Below are 14,375 nucleotides of genomic sequence, written 5' to 3'. Positions count from 1 at the left end.
CTGCTGCATCTGAGGTCCCCTCGGCATCTCCTGGCTGTCATGGACTCTCCTCTTTGCTTGTAGCTGGGGTGAAAGTATCGATCCATCTGTCTACGTGCTAGTGTGCAGGGCTGTGATGGGGCGCCTTCCCCACCCTGGGCTCTAAGAGGTTAATAGAGCCCTCGGGAGGCTGCATGGGAGGCAGCCAATCAGGGCTGGGCAGGCCCATATAAGAAGGGCTGCAGAGCAGACCCGCTTCAGTCGCTCCCTGGAGCTTGAGGAGGGAGGGGGACTGGCTGCCTGGCAGGCTGAAGGCAGCAAGCACCCTGGACAGAGCAGTGCTGCAGGCGGAGACCCGGGGAGCTAACGGCAGCTCCTGGTGGGCTGCAGGGGTCGGCAGGCTGAGGCCCTGAGGCAAGGGCCAAGAGGGTGCTGGGGCCGCGGGGAAGTGGCACGAGGAGATCGATAGAGTAGTCGGAGGGGATGCAACAAGTGGCAGCCATCTCCCTGGTCTCTGGGCCAGGACCTGGAGTAGTGCGTGGGCCCGGGTGCCTCCCTCGCGCCACTGAGGGAAGTGGCTGGGCTGTCAGACTACAGTCCAGTCCCCGGGAAGGACGGAGCATGGCGTGCGGCACAGTGGGAGGGCTGTGTCATGAAGAGGATGTTGCAGTCCTGGGAGGGATGTGGGTCCCTGGCGCAGAAGTGATGGCGGTGAGATGCCACCAGAAGAGGGCGCACCGGCTAGCAGAGCTGATCCCTGGGACATCCAGCAGGGGGCGCTGCAGGGGTGAGTTGCACCCAGTCACAGGGTCATAAAGTCATGTCTTGTGGGCATGGTAATTTAAACCCTGCAGAGTAAATGTGTCCCTGCACTGGGATGTTCCCATCACATTATGGAATTCAGGCTCTATAATCAATATTTAATCATGCTCTTATCCTAGCCTTCTGGGACACTGGGAGGCCCCAAGTTGTTCCTCATTCCCAGCGCAGGCTCAGATGGGATGGCTTTACTCATGCTGAATGTATTTATTCCATGAGTAGTCCCATGGACGCCAATGGGCCACTGATGGAGGAAGGTGCCATTCAGCATGAATAAGGGCATGACAATCTGCCTTTCACACATCTAATTTCTCTTCCTTCCAGTGCTCCCTAGCTTTGTTTGCATCATCCGGCATTGTCTGACTTCCCAAGCCATCTCGGCACCATTCTGCCACCACAGCTTTGATGCTCTTTGTCCATTATAACATTATAAACTGGGGGATGCATCACTTGGAAGTAACAAAGCAGGAAAAGGACCTCGGAGTATTGGTTGATCACAGGATGACTATGAGCCGCCAATGTGATATGGCCATGAAAAAAGTTAATGTGGTCTTGGGATGCATCAGGCGAGGTATTTCCAGTAGAGATAAGGAAGTGTTAGTACCATTATACAAGGCACTGGTGAGACCTCATCTGGAATACTGTGTGCAGTTCTGGTCTCCCATGTTTAAGAAGGATGAATTCAAACTGGAACAGGTACAGAGAAGGGCTACTGGGATGATCCGAGGAATGGAAAACCTTTCTTATGAAAGGAGACTCAAAGAGCTTGGCTTGTTTAGCCTAACCAAAAGAAGGCTGAGGGGAGATATGATTGCTCTCTATAAATATATCTGAGGGATAAATACCAGGGAGAGAGAGGAATTATTTAAGCTCAGTACCAATGTGGACACAAGAACAAATGGATATAAACTGGCCATCGGGAAGTTTAGACTTGAAATTAGACGAAGGTTTCTAACCATCAGAGGAGTGAAGTTCTGGAACAGCCTTCCGAGGGGAGTAGTGGGGGCAAAAAACATATCTGGCTTTAAGACTAAGCTTGATAAGTTTATGGAGGGGATGTTATGATGGGATAGCCTAATTTTGGCAACTAATTGATCTTTGACTATTTGACTATTAAATATGCCCAGTGGCCTGTGATGGGGTGGGATCTGAGTTACTACAGAGAATTCGTTCCTGGCTGTCTGGCTGGTGAGGCTTGCCCACATGCTCAGGGTTTAGCTGATCGCCATATCTGGGGTCTGGAAGGAATTTTCCTCCAGGGCAGATTGGCAGAGGCCCTGGGGGTTTTTTGCCTTCCTCTGCAGAACGGGGCACAGGTCACTTGCTGGAGGATTCTCTGCACCTTGAAGTCTTTAAACCACGATTTGAGGACTTCAATAGCTGAGACATAGGTCAGGGGTTTGTTACAGGAGTGGGTGGGTGAGATTCTGTGGCCTGCGTTGTGAGGAGGTCAGACTAGACGATCATAATGGTCCTTCTGACCTTAAAGTCTATGATTCTATGAAACACAGAACAAGACAGAGACACTCTTTGTGTCTCCACTTGTAGAGCTCAGGGGGCTATTGTTCCCATTTAGAGCAGGGAGACGGCAGCCTCAAAGTGCCACAGAAGCTAATTGATTGGAGACACGAGACACTTATGAATCAATCTCTGCAGGACGTTGTCCAAGACACAGTGGTATGAATCCTCACTCCAGTTAAGATCATGGACTAGTCTTTGGCTTAGTGTTTCCAGTGCCACAGAGAGGAGATGATCTGCAGCAGAGCCCAGCTAGGGTCATGGTGATGTAGGTAGAACCCTCACTTTACCGAGGTCTCTGGAGCAATATGTAATATGAAGGGAAGGGCATTTTCAAGGGGTAGAACTTTTCTTCTCTTGCCTTCAAATCTCCTACTGTTGACTTATTTGTCTGTCTCCTGACACTGATGCTCTCAGATGAGGCCAAAGTCAGAAACTGCCCACTTCTTGTCCTTTGACTGGGATATGAGCACGGCCAGATGTCTGACGCTCCCCCGTAGAAGAGTTTTCCTTTAGAAGTGCCGCCTTTCATGCCACCACAGTCACCTTAGCTGGGTGACCCTTGTCTCTGTGACACTGTACAATTCAGAGCAGCATTTCCCAGGGATTTGGCTCCTGTACCAATGACCTAAGTGATCTTCCTAAAGGCAGGATGAGGACTTGCCTCCCTCATCTGCTGCACGACAGCTCCAGACACTTGGGCAAAATGCAGTAAGTGGCCATCTGTCAGCATGCCCTGCAGTACAAATACCTTTTTCAAAGGCCCATCTACTTTGTTCTCCTCTGTAGCCCTGGGCATGGCTCTCATAGGGGAGTGCATTTCCCTCTAACTTATTGATTTGCCGTACAGCCCAGCAGGTTCAGTGGTGACAAAGGGCACGAGGCCTTTCACGTTTGAGAGACGCTTTGCACTCATCAGGAATCTACAGCATTCTTCAGCTCTTTTTCAGCATCTGAACTGCTGACCTGGGTGAGGCTTGGAAAGGGAACAAGCAGTTTTGCAAATAACAGGTACTGGTGATAGCACAGCAGAGAAAACAGTGGCAGGATTTATGTTCTGTCCCCTACAAATGATTTGGCGGATTTATTAAAAGCTGGATGGAACACAAAAGGATGTTTATTCAACTTAAATGGTTGCAAATTTCAAACTAAATTTAGCCAGCAAGTTCTCCTACATGCAACCAACTAAATGTATGCTTCTAATGACCATGCAAACTTACCTACTATTTATTACAAATAACATTATTGTACCAGACGTATAATTTCATATGTAAAGTACAATAAACAGAGTCTTATGGGTATGACATGACCTCTTCAGATAGATTTCAGAAAGGCAGCATGTATTTTTCTAATTAATTGAATGAACGCTGTTCCATTCCAGCTGAACAGAGAAATTACCTGCAGATGTGACTTTAACAGCAGTTGTTAACCAATTGCCCTGCAGCTCAGGATCAATAAGTCAGAAAATGAAAAGACAGTGACTCAAATTTTCAATAGTGGCTGGTGGCTTTGGATGTCCAAGCTAAGCTGTCTCAAAGGAGCCTAATTTTCAAAAAGTACTGAGCATCCACCCTCTGAAAAGCATCTACCCTTAAAGATACCTTCAACTGAGTTCACAAAAGCAGAGGCACCCCAGTCACCAGTGACTTTTGAACATGTCGGCCTGAATTAAGGCACCAAATTCTGCTTTCAGGTGCACCAATGCAACACTGCAGAAATCAGGGCGGTTGCATGGGGGTAAATAAAGGCAGAATTTGGTCCAATATGGTTAAATTCTGGCCTGGTCTACACTAGGAACTTACATCTGTCTCGCTACATCTCTCGGGGTGTGACTCTGCGGGATGTAGCTATTCCAGCATAACCCCTGTGTAGACAGTGTGAGGTGAACAGACGAATTCTTCCATCAGTTTAGCTACCGACTCCCAGGGAGGTGCATCGCCTGGGGCAGTGGGAGAGCCCCTCCCGTCGGTGTAGGCAGTATCTACGCTGAAGTGCTACAGTCACACTTTAAGAGCGGGCACACCTCGATGGGTAAATATCGCCATACATCTTTATACTGCGAATTACCCTTTAGCAGCTGCTGAGGGAACACTCTGGGCCTTATGATTTCACAGGACTGTGAAATGTCTCCGGTATCTTAGGGACTCCTAGGGGAGAGGGGTGTCTAATTGCATCTCCCGGCTTTTATATTTCATTGATTTGTCTCTGTGACAGGGCAGCTGGCCCTTGGGCTGGAGAGCCTGGGGCTAATGCTAGCCCTAAGGAGAAGAGGAGCCCCACCTGAGGGGAATCAGAGCATCCAAACAGAAGAGCTGCAGGAGGGTGTGGTTGAGAGAAGCTTAGAAGATACTAACAGGAGGCATAATGAGGGCCAGAGGGCTGCACTCCAGCCAGAAAGGGTCCGGAACTGGTGGCTTCAGATGGAGTTGGCAGACAGAGAAAGAGGTCTGGATGTGGCTGAAGAAACAGAGCCAAGTCTGAACTCTTGACGTGTGACCCATTGAGGAGTGTTTGGGTTAGTCTGAGACGAAGGACTCTGCAGTCTGTGTGAAGGTTCTGTGATACTAATCCATCCCCAGAAAGGGGTGCTGGGAGCCACAGCAGTGTCTGGAGTGCCTAAGGAGCTTCCAAGAGGGGGCTAAACAGGGCAGGGTGCCTGTCAAGCAACCCCCGGCCATGAGGGGGGCGCTCGCTAAGTGGCCACCCTGCTACAGTGTCTTTTAAATACGCCCCGTTCGACCTGCCCCTATGTACGTACAACGCTTACCAAGGCAAATGGGTGTGGTAACATCTTTTCTTGGGCCAGTCCCTCCCCCACTGAGTCTCTCTAATATCCTGGGGCCCAAATGGCGACAGCCACACTAACCCAGAAAACACCCTCCAAACAGCTCTGCTAGAAGGAGGTAAATAACCCCCCACCCTCACCCTGTCCAGAAAGAGGAACGTCGGGCTGTCACGGACCTTCCATTTTGGGTATTTCTCCACTGACGGCCCTGCCACTAGACCTAGACACCGAGTCCCAGGGCTGGTAGCCAGAGCCCGGTGGCTGAGTGCAGGAGAGAGGCTGGGATCCAAAGCAAATAAAGAGCAGAGAGAAGAATCAGTGCAGCCTCTAGACCCCAGCGGTTCTGTGCTCCCTCTGCAGCCAGCCCCACTCAGCCAGCGACTGTAATCACCTGTTCCCTCTAACCGGGTTACCAGGCAGCTCCACAGAGAGCACCCTGCAGAGATCCCGTGCTCCCTCTCCGCAGCCCCATTCCACCCGGGGACACTCTGCTGAGCCCCAGTCCAGCAAAGTGCGTGAGCACACACTGAGCTTTAAGCATGTGAGTGGTCCCATTACAGTCAGTGGTGTGCCTGCAGTTAAGCACGTATGTAAATGCTTTGCTGGTTTGGGTCCTAGTGCTCAGCATCTTGCAGGACTGAGCCTTTTGTGCATGGTGGGCGGGGGGGTTTTGACATGGATACTTGTCCTAGCACAGCAAAGCTTCTTACCATCTCTAGCACTCTGGATTAGTGACCTGTAGGGGCCAAGGCGCAATCTCTAGTTACCAGCCCTCTGAGGCATGCAGACCTCTGCCCTAAATGAGACATATTTTAAAAGATTCCATTCGTCTTTAATAAATTGTCCTTCAATAAATCTCCTCCCCGGGATAATTCTATTAAATATTTTCTACATGACGGGGTTATGAGCAAAACCTGATGTTTCCATTTCATTACCATGCATTTCCCTCTAAGACAAATACCAACTCATCTTCTGCTTCGTATCAGCCTAATGTGTACATTGGTTTTGTGTTACTGCTTATAAAATTCATATAGCTCAGCTTAATCCATTTCAGATTGCAGCTGGGTCAGACACAACCCAGAACCTGAACTGGGGATGCTCTTTCTTTTGCAGGAGCTGATGACATCACTCACACCTCAGCAGGGGTAAGGAATTCATTCAGTCAGTCACACTCACAATCCTCAGAGAAAGTTGCACGAGAACGTCTGACTGCCAGTTTTAGGCTCTAAATTGCGACCAAGGGTTTGACGCAGACTATGTTATTTGTAAGGCCAAAGCTGTCTTTTGTTCTTTTGGCACACATCCTAAAATGAATCTGAGATGCACAAACAGCTTCCGTCTGATTTGTAAAAAACCCTCTGCACACCACACCCTTCACTGCCCTGCAAAAACTGGAAATGGCTGCTCAGATTGCAAGTAGCAATATTCAGAACCTCCAGCTATCCCCTTAGTCACTGCCCTCCCCTTAGTGTTACACACATTGCTCTGTGTGATTTCTGTAGCTCAGCTGATAAAGGAAAATGCTTCACAGGTAGCTAATGCAATTCCTACCTGACTGACTGGAATTTACTGCATCTCTCCAAGAGATTCCTCCCCAGCGACACAACTCCTCCAATGGTAAATAAAGCACCTCCGATGGCATGTGTTTATTCCCATCGTCCCTTCTGATTAGAGATGCAAATCATGCACTAAACCAACGTAGGGCCCAAGCTTTTTGTTTAACAATTGTCATTCAAGCGGCACCATTGCATTTCTCAGCTATGTATAACAAAAGCCAATGAAATAATCTCTGCACCAGGAGAAGTCACCCGGAACAGCACCTCCTTGTGAGTGGTTTCTTTGCAGTTTGAAGCAGTGGCCTACATAACCTCCTCACTGGTTGTCACACAGTGCTTTGTTTAGGACCAGAACCTCACAAGGCACTAGTGACACTCGGAAAAACTAAGCTAACATCAAAAGACCCTACAGCTGGCTTCAGAGACACACCGAAAGATTCAGCTCTTGGGGACGCTGGCCAGAGCTGATACAAATGAGAACAGATTCTTCCATAGCGTTTCCCCTTCCGGCAGAAATGGGGAAGACCAGAAGCTCCACCGTGGAGGACGGTTGTAAATTAACCCACACAGAAGTTAGCTGAATTTTTCCAGCCTGAAAGAGGCCTGGCTCGGGTTTGGGCCAGTTCTAGTAGGAGCTCAGATCTCATGGTGAGGAGTCAGGTATAAATACCTAGCAAGATTAGACAGAAAAGTCAAGACAGATTTTGATCAGAGCCAGTTCAGCAACTTGCGACAGCCAAGCTCCAAATCGTGACACGCTCGTGACAGGACGGTTAAGCCACTGACGAGTGTCTTTCGTCGTCCATTTGTGTGGGAGTGTTTTACACTTTCACTCGTGGCCTGACTGCAGGAGGCTGGAAATCCCACCTGTTCCCCCGTTCCCGTCTGTAGACTCACAGGTGGGAAAGGTGCCACCTCCTATGGACTCCAGCTGGAGTCCCGAATGCCCCACACCCCTGGAATCAGACCCGGCGTCTGCTTGGAGTTTTTATTTCCCCATTGCAGGGTCCGAAGTGGGCCTGGCCTCTGTAGTGACATGTTTTTTCACTAGTAGCCTCAGTAATGTCAGTGGCGGCTCCGGGGTCAGGAGGATGTGAACTTTCTGAGCATCAGCAGCACAAAGGTGTCCCGGGAGATGGTGCAATCAGTGGTTGCTGTTTGAATTTATTCCGGAGCTGCAGAGAGAAGGGGGAGGGGGTTTGGAACCCACAGACATCTGTCACCCTGGCACATTGTTACAGCTTAGCTGTTCTCTTTCTTGGCGCGGAATCTCCATTGGCCCAAAGAAGGGGGAAGGCAGGGAACTCTCCTCCCAGGATGTTGAATGTTTTGCACCCCTTCCCCAGACTCTTCTCTCTTCAGCTTGTTACTGCTGAGCAGAAGGGGCTAATTGGGAAGCAAAGAAACAGTCTGATTTAGTGAAATCAAAGCAAGCCAATGAAATGAGCAATTGCATTCCCTGGCAATGCAGAAACTACTGAATGCAAACCTGCCAGCAAACTGACATCTCAAAGGCTTATAGACTAATCTTGTTAAACTCAACCAAAAAGCCTTTTAGACTTGGTGGAACAGCGTCCAGCTCAAGGGGCTCTGGGTTATTCCACTAGCATGTTTGGGTTTTCTCCAAATCATTGACTCTTTAGTGCTTAGACCAATAGCAGTGTCCTGTGCAGGCACCTCCAGGCAGGTCTATCCACCATTGCGACTCTTAGCCAGTGCACTACTACGAGAAATAAGGATTGTCCTGACAAACTCAGGCTCTCTGGTCCCTCTTTGCCTTAACTGAGGACTCCGCATGCCCTAAGATTTGCCTTTTCCTGACATGACTGCAGCAGAGATGTGACTAATGCAAATGGGAATGCTGGATTATTCACTAATCCCTTGTTAGCAGGACATTTTGTCTGTGTCTGGGATATCATGCCAGCTCTGGCTGCCACAGACAGTTGGGCTTTTCGCTCCTGTCAGGGATTCAGAATCACTTCAAATCCATTTTTCTTTTCCAGACTCATTCTCTCTCTCGCCTCTCCTCACACTCATTTTTGACGTCTGACTCATGGACAAATTCATAAAGCACAAACCCCTCTTCAAGGCAAACAGCCACAAGATGGTCACCTCTCAGGAGCAGAACGGCTTCTTTTCCACTTGCACAGGTAACTCAGGGCAAATACTCCAGCCCAGCCTGTCTCGGAGGGTACCATAAAGAAGCAATTAAAGGTAAACCACTGTGAGTTACCCTCGTCCAGGGGTTCTCAAATTTCATTGCACTGCGACCCCCTTCTGACAAAAAAAAATTACTACACGACCCCAGGAGGGGAGACCGAAGCCTGAGTCCGCCTGATTCCCACTGCCCTGGGTGGGGAAGCCAAAGCCCAAGCCCCACTGCCCTGGGTGGGGAAGGGGTCAAAGCCAAAGCCCAAAGGCTTCAGCCCCAGCCAGGGGGCCTGTAACCTGAGCCCCGCAACCCAGGGCTGAAGCCCTAAGGCTTCAGCTTTGGCCCTGGGCGGTGCGGCTCAGGCTTCAGCCAAGAGCCACAGCAAGTCTAAGCCAGCCCTGGTGACCCCATTAAAATGGGGTTGCAACCCACTTTGGGGTCCTGACCCACAGTTTGAGAACTGCTGCCCTAGTCCATGGCATCACACACACAACATCCAAGGTGAACTTTCTCATGTTGGACATTTCCTAGCCAGCTGAAGACGAAGGACTGGTCAGTGGTTAGGAACACTGGCTTGGGACCCTGATTCAATTCCTGGCTCTGCCACAGACTCCCTGGATGACCCTGCACAAGTCACTTCACCTCTCTGTGCTTCACTTCCCCATCTGGACAAGGGAAATGATTGCATTGCCCCGCTGCACAGGGCTGCTGCCAGAATAATACATTAAACATTGTGAAGTGCTCAAATGCTGCAGTAATGGGGTCTCTTTAAGCATCTTAGATAAATGAAGGGGAACCTTGCCCGGTTTAACAAGGTTTGGATTGTGAGGTCACTTTGTTCTGAGCCAATAAACAACTTTTATTCTTGTGGCATAACTAGGAGCTATGGGGTAATTGCTGCCGACATTCAAATGGGAAATGCCCAGTGGAATAATCCATCCTGTTCCCAGCCAGGCCAGGCCAGTTCCTACTGACATTCCCGAGAGCCTGTGTGACCCATGCTCCCATAACGCCAGGGTACAGCTCTTTCAGCTTCTTCTGAGAGCCTCTTCCAAAATCTAAGCCACATACTTGCTAGGATTTTTTTTTCCCTAATAGCCTAAATTGTCCTCTGCTCATTTTGATCCTGTCACTGCCAGTTATTCCTTTCTGAACATTTCTTCCCATCCCTAACGCTTGACACCCATCAAATATTTCTAGGCTTGGCTCCGATCTCAGTCTGTTCAATCCTCCCCATCCCCACTCCACCACCACACTTTGCATTTGCTAGGCACAAGGAAGGGGACATGAGAGAAGTATGTAAAATTCCAGGGAATATGAAAGTGGTGGATGCAACAAAATTATCCAAGGAAGGGTTAAAACTGGAAGGGCACTAAGCAAAACTGGAAAAGGTGCAAGCACCAGCGGAGTGCATGAGAAGTGTTTTTGGTCACGCAAACCTCAGCTGGGAACAGGCAGACATGAATGAGTCATGGAGTCACAGGTAACACGAAAGGGCAGTGCAGAGAGAGGCAGCTGCCTCATCCCATGGCTGTTATTGTCAGAGGTGGGAGGTCATTGCTCTGATCAGAGGGGTCGGGAGACCTGATGAATTCCCTCAGCCAGTCTCCTTTGGTGCTCTGCAGGTTTGTCATGGTACCAGAAGAGGGTGGCGTGAAGACATGCTACACAGAGCAGAGGAGAATATAAGCAGAGCTCTCCTCTAAAGCGCTGTCAGAGTCGTGAATGAAATGGGCTAGAACAGGGCAAACTATTAGGCTATTTGTGAATGATGATTATTCTAATTGCCATCTCCAATTTGGGCACTGTGGAAGACTATGCTCTTTCTAAAATGTTGATTGTTGGTAGTTTTCAAAGCCTTATACAAGGCAGATGTCAGACTTCTCATCTGACTTAGGTTTGGAAATATAATTGGTTTTCCTCAAACTGGTGAGAAGGTTTGAAAACAAAGGGAGCTAAATTTAAGAGTTAGGAAACCAAGAATAAATCGGGAACGAGGGCAGAACTCCTAAACATAAAGGGTCCTAGACATCTGGAATAGATTAGAGGGAAGGCAACCGGGACAAGGAGTTCTAATGAGTTCAAGAGACACCTACTGTAGACTTGTTTCTACAGAAGGAGAGAGGGAAGTGGAAGGGCCTAGGGGAAAAGCGGGAAGGTGGATTATGATAAAACCTCCCCAGAGCTGGCAGAGGAGGTGAGTTAGGCTGGAGTACATATGCTGAGTCTGGCTGGGCTGGCTGTGCGAGGCTGCAGAACAGTCCATCCTAGCTGTCCTGGTACTGTAGCAGGGACAGGATGGACTGGATGTGGTTGGCTGGGTTGACCAGATTGGGCTGGATGGAGCATACCAGCCCAGAAAACCTTTTGTTCCATGGATTCCCCTGTTGGCATGACCTAATTCTCTACTCCGCAGGAGCCTCCCGTTAGCTCAGAAGAACAAAATCTTGCTTCCCATTTACATGTGCTCCTATTCAACTCCCATCTATAGGATTAAGAGCCTTCCCTCTCCTTGGGACTCAGCAATGAATCAACAGGACAAATGCTGTAATAAAGTCAAAAACACTAAAGAAACATTAGAGTGAAGCCAGGCAAAGGGTAGGAATGAGAGAGACTGAACTTGTTCATGTACAGGGGCAGGGGAGGTGTTTTATTTCTGAGTGGATAAAACTTAAGAAGCCCCTGAAGCAGCCTGCAATCACAAAGAAATTCTGTTTGAGGCCAAGATGAAAGTCTGAGAGAGGAAGTGTGAAAGCCATGGAGGCTTATGGAACTAAATGGCTCCTGGAGCTTTTTATCACACATTTCTGTCCCTAATTAAACGTTAAACTGAAATTCAAATTCCAAATCCCTTTGCGATTTCCTATATGGCTAAACGGCATTGTGATAAATTCAGATTTCAAATCTACTTTAAACCCAGGGTTTCATCACTGGTAAGGAGCCCAGAAAGTACTCAGTGTTCTCAGTGGTAGGTGATGACAGAACAAGGAGTAATGGTCTCAAGTTGCAGTGCGGGAGGTTTAGGTTGGATATTAGGAAAAACTTTTTCACTAGGAGGGTGGTGAAACACTGGAATGCGTTACCTAGGGAGGTGGTGGAATCTCCTTCCTTAGATATTTTTAAGATCAGGCTTGACAAAGCCCTGGCTGGGATGATTTAGTTGGGGATTGGTCCTGCTTTGAGCAGGGGGTTGGACTAGATGACCTCCTGAGGTCCCTTCCAACCCTGATATTCTAGGATTCTATGATTCTATTGCTTTCCATCGAATTGGTGAAGTCTGGAGTTCTGAGTCTGGGGCTAGACACCTGTGTGTTTTAGTCCCAGCATAAGAACATAAGAATGGCCACACTGGGTCAGACCAAAGGTCCATCTAGCCCAGAATCCTGTCTTCCGACAGGGGCCAATGCCAGGTGCCAATGCTTAAAGGTAGAGGGAGTCACAAGGGGTCACAGACCTGGGGAAAAAAATAAAAATTGAGCAAGTCACTGATGGGTGCACTATAAGCACTTGGATTACCAAAACTGCTGCTCCCAGATTATGATAGACCCCACACACACTTTTTTCAGACCACTAGTCCCAGCATGCCATGAGGGCAAAGTTCTTGGGAACTTGATCATATGAATAAGTCTGCAGAGCAGAGTAAACTCATCTGAATCCCCCTTGTCAGAAAACATTCTTCTTTTAAAAAGTCAAACACTAAATGTCAAATTGTTCTCACTTGCATCCTCCCTGCTTCCCCGGTTGCCGGCTTCACGCCAACTTGCCAAGGTATTGGTGGGTCAATAAGGCACAGCTGCACTGCAGCCACATCAGATTTAATTATATGCAAAGACAACGCTCAAGGGAACAGAAATCTGCATTGGACTGAGCCTGAGTGCTCTCGTGCATGCGCTTTGTCGAGAGATATTAGTGAGATGCAAGTCCAGGGCTGAAGTCCTGCTCATGCAGAGGCCAGCAAAGCCCCAGGCCTGATATCAAAGGGATGTGATGATTTCATCCACAAAATCCTTTGAAAAGGAGAGAAGACAGTCATCAGAGTTACAAGGTCAGGAGCCTGGTATTTGAAATGTGGGCATGGGCCAGAATGAAGTGGCATTCTGCAGGCCAGAGCAAGGCAAGGCACTGGGAGAGGCTGTTCAATACAGACTGTTCACCAACGAAAGCCTTCTATTAAAAAAAAAAAGACAAGCATCTTTATCCACCTCATCTACGGGCTGGGAGTCTGGGCCTGTTCCTCTCAGCTGAGGACCTAGCAGCCCTGCTACACAACTCTGGAGGTGGACTAGCCACCAGTGTCCTGGGCCCTCCTCTGGCTCCCAGTTTGCTTCTGGATCTAAGATTCTGGTCCTAAGTGTCAAAGCCCTCTGTGGACTATCTATTAAAGATCTTATACTGTGCCCATCTCCATGGTGGATGAGTCCAGACTACTTCAGAAAGCACCTCTCCATCTGGGACCCACCCAGACAGGTTCATTCACCAAGGAAGCAGACATTAAAAATGCTTAGGAACATTTTGGGGCATTCTCAGTTCTAGGTGCTAGACTATGGGGCAGCTTTTCAAAGGGGGAAGTTGGAACGAGACCTACTTTGTCCATTTTCAAAGCCCAGTGCAAAAACTCCCCTCTTTGCAGGTGCCTCTACCCACAAGAAGGATTTAGAAAAAGAAAAAAACCAAGGAAATGTAACTCTCTGAACCTTAGGCAAGAGAAGCGTCTATTTCAATGGGCTTTTGTAGTGCTTAGCTTAAACTTGCATTTAATGCCTGCAACCTAAGGTAGACAGACAGACAGGCGTAAATTTGGTGCAAAGTTTCTTGTTTGGTTGCTATTTCTTTCAATCTGATTCATCCAGCACATTCATTTAGCTGGCAAGCCTGGGGTCACTGTCACGTCAGTGGGAGTTCAATGCAGCTTTTAGACATACGTACGCTCAAGGGCACGTCTCAGACACAACGTTATTACCATCTGGCAGGTTTCCGAGGGCATACTGCTCAGTAGTCCCTAAATTTGCTCTGATGGTGGCAAGACCAAAAGAAAAAACAACGAGGAGTCCTTGTGGCATCTTAGAGACTAACAAATTTAAAGTGGGTTCTAGCCCACGAAAGCTTTTGCTCAAATAAATTTGTTAGTCTCTGAGGTGCCACAAGGCCTTGTCGTTGTTTTTGCTGATACAGACTAACACAGCTACCACTCTAAGACCAGAAGAAAGAACCGAGGAAAATGCACTGAAAGTCAAAATTAACCTTAGCAAATCCCCCATGTTTCAAGCAAAGCTATGCAGAGCAGTCTCACTATAATCACATTATAAGCTCACTGCAACGTCCGTACTAAATGTTACTTATATGAAATGCAAACTAGCTGATAAAAGTCAGCTGTTTCTATAAACGCTTTGTGGCTTTTTAATTTTCGGAACTGATTTATTACTTTGTGCTTTTCCTGCAAATGGAAAGTAACTATTTTCACATTAAATCAGAGGGGGGCAGAGCTGAAAATCAAAGCATGGACTTTGTACTCTATTTTAACAGCGTAGCTCCAGCTGCTAATCTTGCTTTATTGCATTCCTGAAAG

The 14,375-nt window shown here is 48.2% G+C and overlaps 1 protein-coding gene and 1 long non-coding RNA gene across 2 annotated transcripts in view; both read left to right on the top strand.

Annotated features, from left to right (window-relative positions):
* LOC141974687 (uncharacterized) overlaps nucleotides 1–6,339 on the top strand; it is a 28,478-nt gene extending 22,139 nt beyond the window's left edge. The window contains exon 3 of the long non-coding RNA XR_012635797.1: nucleotides 6,215–6,339. This is a non-coding gene — a long non-coding RNA (uncharacterized LOC141974687). The remainder of the gene's footprint in view (nucleotides 1–6,214) is intronic.
* The window catches only part of CDCA8 (cell division cycle associated 8), a 282,601-nt gene that overhangs the window by 242,134 nt on the left and 26,092 nt on the right, over nucleotides 1–14,375 (top strand). The window lies entirely within an intron of this gene.

The sequence above is a fragment of the Natator depressus genome, chromosome 19 (genome assembly GCF_965152275.1).
Source record: "Natator depressus isolate rNatDep1 chromosome 19, rNatDep2.hap1, whole genome shotgun sequence".
Classification (NCBI taxonomy): Eukaryota; Metazoa; Chordata; order Testudines; family Cheloniidae; genus Natator; species Natator depressus.
This window is presented reverse-complemented; position numbering and strand designations above follow the sequence as displayed.